Here is a 7,743-nt window from a genome sequence, read left to right on the forward strand (position 1 = left end):
TCTAAACACTTTCACATTTTCCTTTGCAAAAAAATTCAGAAATACAATGATGGGCTCTGCTCTGCTTGATTGAAATGTTAGCCTTTAAACATTTATGGATCTCATAATAGAAAAATCTAATAAACACCTTCTTTCCAGCTATCTAAAAAGAAAAATCTGTAGGAAAATCTATCTCCTCATTGTGTAAGTCCTGCCTCACTTGGTGCAATGTGTACATGGTTCTTATCTTCAAAGTTGTCAGAGTTGTTCACTGTTCATCCACACATCAATGTCTAGGATAGGGTTCTCATGAAAATCATCCATGTTTTGATCTAAAGGAACAAAGTCACCCCCCACATGATGTCATCGGCTATAAAAAAATGATACAATGAAGTCTTGGATATTGATCATGTATATATAGGAGGTTTTAGTGTAGCTTGTTTACGTGCACAAGGAACTTCACCTCAAATCTTGCTATGCATAGAGCTAATTGTAAGTGGTTCATATATACATACTAGATTGTTTCCACATCAGCTCTTCCTCTATCCCGACTAGTACCTCCGTGGTACCTGCCTCTGTCGCCTACAACCCTATTGTTGGTGTCGTTCTCTTTGGAGCCACTCGCTCCTTTGGTCTTCAATATGATCACAGATAAGTCCTTCCCTTTCTTAAAGTGATGAATCCTTATGCCACACTTATTCCATAGCTGCCCATATGCCTTACAATAAGTGCATTGAAAACATTCATCTGACTAGTGATCTCTAGATCTACAATGTGAACACTAGGTTTCTAGTTTAGTCACTGAAGATCTAGTTTTAGCCATATCAACAACGTGCTTGGACATTTCCTCTAGCTTCTTCATCCAGGACCCCTTCTTGCTACTCTTAGCTTTATCATCCGAATCGGTGTCTGATGAGTTGGAACTAGAAGTAGACTCAGACTCTTCACTGGTCTCTCAGTGTCAGTGGAATTCCTTTTGCTCTTGTGCCCCTTTTTCATTTTTCACCTGCTGTTCCAATTTTAGAGCTCATTGTATTAGATCATGAAATTTCTTTGCTGGGGCCGGAACCTCCTGTTCTCTTAGTGTTTTACTTTTGAACCATATTCATTACAATGCCTCAAGTTCTCTGTGAGAGAGCGACATGAATGCCTGGCACCTCTCAAGGCACTACTATCTTTGAGGGCCTTCCCAAGGTGGGAAATGATGCGAAACTATGCAAAAGTTTCAAACAAGCTAGTGAGAACGACAAGTTCATCACTATTTTTAAAAGCCCTTTCCCTTCCATGCAAAGTTTAAGCATTCCTTTTCATGCATGAGAATGCAAAGAGGGCTAGTTTCACCAAATTGTGAAACTCATCGTGTGGAGGCCCTTGTTGATTCTTATGCAAAAGTAGCACCCCAGTTCTCGAAAAATATTTATTGTACAAAATCTTCAAAGATGCTTTACCTTGAATTTTAAGGAGTGCTACAAGGGTATCTAAAAGGAGAGCTATGCCACTTTGTGATAGGTGAATAAAGCTACAAATCAAACAATGACAAACAAAAACATCAAAATTAAGTTCATCATATCCACGTTGGCTATTCTATAAGGAGCAATAGACACACATGCCTCTGCTTCAACACATCAACCTTCTAGCCGCTACCATTTTTTCCTTCTCCAACCACACTTCCTTTGGTAGTCCTACGCCAGCATCTTAGCCTTGCAAAATTTGCATAAGGGCCATCTGCACTTGACCACCCTACCACCTGCATCCTATCTAGAAGGAGGTGATAGCACCATCATGAAAAAGGTAGCAGTGCAAGGTCGACCCCCCTGGTTGCCCTAGTGGGCTATGTACACTTCGATTTTGACATGCGACTTGGCAATAGCTGACTGGAGCTACAAACCAAAACCAAACAGCGACGCATAAAATTAAAATTTTATATCCACTAATACAAAAAAATAAAAAAATTAAGTTTTTCATCTCCACATTGGCTATTTTGTGAGGAGCAACGGATGAAATGTCTTTGCTTTAACATGTCAATCTTCCATCTATGTCAACAACCTCTGTTGCCGTGCTGCCACTTCTGCCTTCTCCAACTCGGCTTTCTTTGCAAGCCCTATGCCAACACATTAGCCTTGCAAAATCTTCATAAGGGTCATCTACACTTGACCTCCCTACCACATGCATCCTATCTAGAAGGAGGTGATTGCACCAGCGTGTAAGGACGATCCCCTATTTTCCCTAGTGGGTTGTGTACACTTCGATTCACCTGCCACTTAGCAATAATTGACTAGAGCTACAAACCAAAACCAAACAGTGACGCATAAAGTTAAAAATACATGTCACCAAGCGTGATCTCATCTACATGGATGTGAAACTTTTTGAAGACTAAGGCCAACCATGTGCAATATTTGATGTCATTTCTTGCATGCTTGGATGCATATGACAAAGCCTAAATGTGGTTGCATCAGAGAAAGGGATTAGTGTGGGTGACCTTATTGTCATGGAAGATGGAGATAGACTTGATTGCACAACAATGGGGGTCAGGGTAAGGCGGTTCTTTCCAACATCAATAAGGTGGGACATGGAGAATGATGCCCTCTTCATTCTCCTCATTGAGAAGGATGTTGCCTTTATGTGCCTTACAAAGGACATAATCTATACCGCTTTCCATGTGTAATAATCATAGCAAAGGACAACATGATGTTGCCACATGTCTCTTTTTAAGAAAAATGAAAATTGATCCAAAGCTACTTGTATTAGGTCTTGTAGATAGAGATCCTTATGGATTGAAAATTATCTTAGTGTATAACAACCTAACAACCACAAAGTAACAACCCCCAATGTCATTAAATCTAATATCTAACCAACCCAAATTATTTTCTCATATTAAAGTGATCATTTAATGTGGGATAATAAACGGGAAGAAGGGTTAGAATATAGACATGTGCTTACGGATCTATCTCAACACGGGGCCAATGGTAAAGGGACCCAAATAAGAGATGGTCTATCAAAGAGCAAGGTTAACTAATGGAGCTTAAAAGACCTTAGGGTTAGCTTCATTAAAGACCTCCAATGGTTAGTGTTAAAAGCCCTTTGACCTTAGGCAAGCTAGGGCTCAGCTTGAGGTAGGAACCTGACCTAAACTTACCTTTGACCTTAGGCAAGCTAGGGCTGAGCTTGAGGTGGGAACTCGACCTAAACTTTCCTTTTAACTTAGGCAAGAGCTTAAGGTGGGAACTCCACCTAAGGTGCTTGTCATCCTTGATTACTAAGGTACTTGAGGTACTTGTCATATTTAATGAGGAAGGTGCTTGAGAAGCTTCCTATGCATGGGGAGTAAGGTGCTTGAGTAAAAAAGAGACCCTACAAACTTAATGGGGAAGTTGCTTGAGAATCTTCCTATGCATGAAAGTCCCAAAGTTAGGGGAATCTTTGACCTAACCTTCCACTCACTCAAAGGGAACCCCTTCTCTAAAAGGGCACATGGGATACATGTCAGATTCTCACTAAGATTAACCACGTGGTGTGCTTGAATGCCCTAACCTTCCACTCACCCAAAGGGCACCCCTTTTCTAAAAGGGCGCATGGGACACATGTCAGACTCTCACTAAGCTTAACTACATGGTGTGCTTGAATGCTATTGGTTGGGCTAAAGAGGGGTCCAATGAGCTTCTAGTTCCATCCAACAAATATCTAGATATTTTCAAGATCTCTCTCTCTCTCTAAGGGGTAAGGAGGACACTTGTCAAAAGACTACCCATGTACTTGACTGCATGCTGCATGTGATTGGCTAGGGGGAGAGGGGTCCAATGAGCTTGAAGCATGTGGAAAAGCAACAACCTGCCCCAAGCAAGCAAGGGGGGTGCTAGGGGGATATACACCACACACACACTCATTTTGTGGAACCATTCTCACTTGGTGAAAGTTGAGGAACTCCACCTCCTTCTCCAAGCTTGTGAGAAGTGAGAGCCTACACCAACACTCTTGGCTATGGAATGCAAATCCAACCAAGAGCCATGCTTCAATTCTTAATCTTTCCATCTTCTCCATCTTCATTACTATGCTATTATGTATGCTAACAAGAAGAGTAATGATAAGTGAGGAACTATTTCTTTCTCCTATGGAATGTTTCTTCTTCCTCTTCCCTATCCTCATTCCCCGCTAGCTCTCTCCACCTTCAAAGGTGTTTGAGGCCTTGGGACTGAGGCTTGGGATAGTTAATGCTTTCTACAATGTTTATGTTATGCTTGTGATGCATGAAGCTTTCCATCTTCATTGCATCACTTAGGTCACAAGCAACACAAAGATTGTGTTGTCTCTCTTGATGGGAGAAACTATAATACAAATGCCTATTGGAGGAGGGACCGGATCTGTATGAATCTGATCCTCAACTATTGTCATGTTCTCTGAACTCTCTCTCTCTTGCAAAAGTATTATTCATGCCAAGTTAACTAAGTACCATGTTTATGTTGCTACCATCAATTAAGTTCACCCGCTATGCTCACAAAGTAATCTCACAAAAGTGCTTCATCTAATTTCCTAATTCCGCTACTCTCAAAATTCATAGGCCATTTCCATTACAACCTTGAATGGTTAGGTGTTCAACCTACAAATTGAGCAAATATAAGATTCTTGAGCAGTGTCACTTGGCAATGATTGACCAAGATATTAAGATGGGAAAGGACTTAATGGAAGAAGACTTTATTAAGAAAGATGCAAATTGGTATGCAAAGTTAGAGCATAAGGAGGTCATTTTTTGCCTTTTAATGTTTAGGGAGAGAGAGAGAGAGATTGCTCTAAGCCAATGAGAGAAGGACTTTCGTTACGGAACCTTCTCTTTAAAAATTGCTTTTGATTTCTAAAAATGAATTTTCTTTGAGCCACAATCTAAAGTAGCTTTTCATTACATGAGCTTTTTATCTCAAGAAGGTCTCTTTCATCAACCCAAAGTTGTTTTTGAATTTTCTCACAACCTTCTCTTCCCTCCTTATTTCCACCTCTCTCCTCATCTCATCACCTTCTTCTCCCTCCTCTTCCTGTTGTTCTCTCTTCACCTTCATCTTTTGTGCATCCTTTTCTCCTCAAGCAATGGAGTCCACCCAGTCTAAATGCCCTAGCTCATCCATTGAAATAATCACCACTTATTCCCTATTAGTGGATCCAATGTCCATAACCAAGGGTAGTTGGATTAAATTGCAAAAGAGTAGGTGAAGAAAAGCCTCATCCAAAAATCCATTCTTGTTATGTTTGGAAAGGGATAGTGAAAGATTTCATCCTTTTTGGAGCTAAGAAGATAGTAAAGTAGGTTTTAGTATAGAATGTTTACATGCACAAGGAATCTCACCTCCACCACAGGAGCTCAAATCTTGCTCTACACAGAGCTAACTATAAGTGGTTCATATGTACACACTAAATTATTTCCACTTTGCTTTGGCTTGTTTGTGGTTGTCTACTCCTATGGTTGTTACTATTTTGTGCTTGTTTTGTGTTACTATGCTTATTATATACCTCCATCCCTCGAGCATAGAGGAATGGTAGTCTATGGAGTGTTTCATAGATACGTTGGATGTTTAGCATGGATTCATTGGTGAGGATCTTTACAAAGGGAGAACTCATGGGTCTCTGGTAGAAAAAGGGGCATGATTTTATGATCATTTTTATGTTCCATCAGAATCCATGAAGGATTGGGTTATTTTCTCCAAGCCTGCCTTGCCTGATGGGCCACTACACTACCAAGCTCAACAACAAGTGAAAGCTATAGATGCAAGATCTTTTAAGAGATCCATAAATGTTTAAAGGCTAACATTTCAATCAAGCATAGCAGAGCCCATAATGTATTTATGCATTTTTTTGCAAAGGCAAATGTGAAAGTGTTTAGAACAATGATTTCAATTAATGCAATCTAGCTCCATTACCTATATATACATGATCAATACCCAAAAATTCATTGTATCATTTTTTTAGCCGGTGGCATCATGTGGGAGGTGTCTTGGTCCCTTTAGATCAAAACATGGATGATTTTCATAAGAACCCTATCCTAGACATTGATGTGTGGATGAACAGTGAACAACTCTGGAAACTTTTAATATAAGAACCATGTACACATTACACCAAGTGAGGCAGGACTTACACAATGAGGAGATAGATTTTCCTATAGATTTTTCTTTTTAGATAGCTAGAAAGAAGGTGTGTAGATAATGATTTCTCTTTTTCTACCATTCTTTGCTTGGGTGAGTCATAATCTTGTTTTCCTTGTATTTTATTATGGCTTGCAGGTCCTGAGGAGGATTAAAAAGAAATTGCTATGTCAAAAAGTGCTAGAAGAGATTGTGCATCTTCTCCCAAGCTAAAGCTTGCTCCCTATTTAGAGCCGTACTAAACTACCATTACTGTTGGAAAATTGTATCAATTGTTGCTTAAAACAGACATTTTGTACAAAATATTTTCATATAAATGACAATCACTTGTTTGGTGCAAATGTCTTATCTTGCTAGTTTACATTTCGATGGTTGGATGTGGAAAGATGTGCCACTATCATGCCCTAAATATTGTATGAATTTTATGCTAGCACTATTCGTATAGGGGACAGTGTAGGGTCCCCTTGGTTGCCTTGGTGGGTTGTGTACACTTGGATTCACCCATCAAAGAAGCACAAGACTTCATTACCACATGTGTCTTCCAACTCATTCATCAGCTTTTCATAAAGCAGATACATGTCACCAAGCGTGATCTCCTCTACACGAATCTAAAACCTTTTGAAGATTAATGCCAACCATATGCAATATTTGATAATGTTTCTTGCATGTTTGGATGCATACAGTCAAGCCTAAATGTGGTTGCATTAGAGAAAGGGATTAGTCACCTGATTATCATGGAAGATGGAGATAGACTTGATTGCATAACAATGGATGTCAAACTAAGGTCATTCTTTCCAACATCGATAAGGTGGGAGACATTGAGAATGATGCCTCTTCATTCTTTCAATTGAGAAGGACGTTGCCTTTATGCGCCTTACAAAGGACAGATTCTATAACCGCTTTCCATGTGTAATAATCATAGCAAAGGGACAACAGGATTTTGCCACACGCTTCTTTCTAAGGAAAATGAAGACAAATCTAAATCTATCTGTATCAGGTCTTGATCCTTATGGATTGAAGATTCTTATAGTGCATAATAGTGGTTCTAAGAACATATCATACAATACCTACAACTTAACACCCCCAATCTTAAATGGTAGGTGTTCGACCTATAAATTTGAACAAATATACGATTCTTGAGCATTGTCGCTTGGCAATAACTGACCGTGATATTAAGATAGACAGGGCTTATTGGAAGAATACTTTATTAAGAATGATACGAATTGGTATGCAAAGCTAGAGCTAACGATGAAGACAAAAGAGAAGGCAAGCTACACTTACTAGAAAGTCCAAAGTCCTTCAAGCAAACAATCCAATGCCACCATTTTCATATGTTGGAATGGTTAAAGGAATAGCTTTACACTTGTTAAAAGGAGCTAGTAATAAAACTAAAAAAATGAACTATTGTAACAACACTCACAATCAAATGGCAGGCAACTTAATAAAGATGGAGATGGTAACCCTTCAACATTTGGGATGGACATTGACACACAATATACAAGGGACACCAATATTTGCTTCGACAACTATTTGTTGCTTGTGATTTTTAGCAACAAGCCTTGAGTCTAATCTCACCATAGTAACAAGAAGTTTCTTGAGTCTACCGTGTAATTGCAATATTAAACAAAGAGCACCTGTA

At 39.3% G+C, this 7,743-nt stretch overlaps 1 pseudogene; it reads left to right on the top strand.

Moving 5' to 3' along the window:
* The first annotated feature begins 1,125 nt into the window (after window positions 1-1,125).
* LOC147418663 (uncharacterized) lies at window positions 1,126-7,388 on the top strand (annotated as a pseudogene).
* The last annotated feature ends 355 nt before the right edge of the window (window positions 7,389-7,743 follow it).

This window comes from Adiantum capillus-veneris, chromosome 29, assembly GCF_014529385.1.
Source record: "Adiantum capillus-veneris isolate H3 chromosome 29, ASM1452938v2, whole genome shotgun sequence".
NCBI classification, from domain to species: domain Eukaryota; kingdom Viridiplantae; phylum Streptophyta; class Polypodiopsida; order Polypodiales; family Pteridaceae; genus Adiantum; species Adiantum capillus-veneris.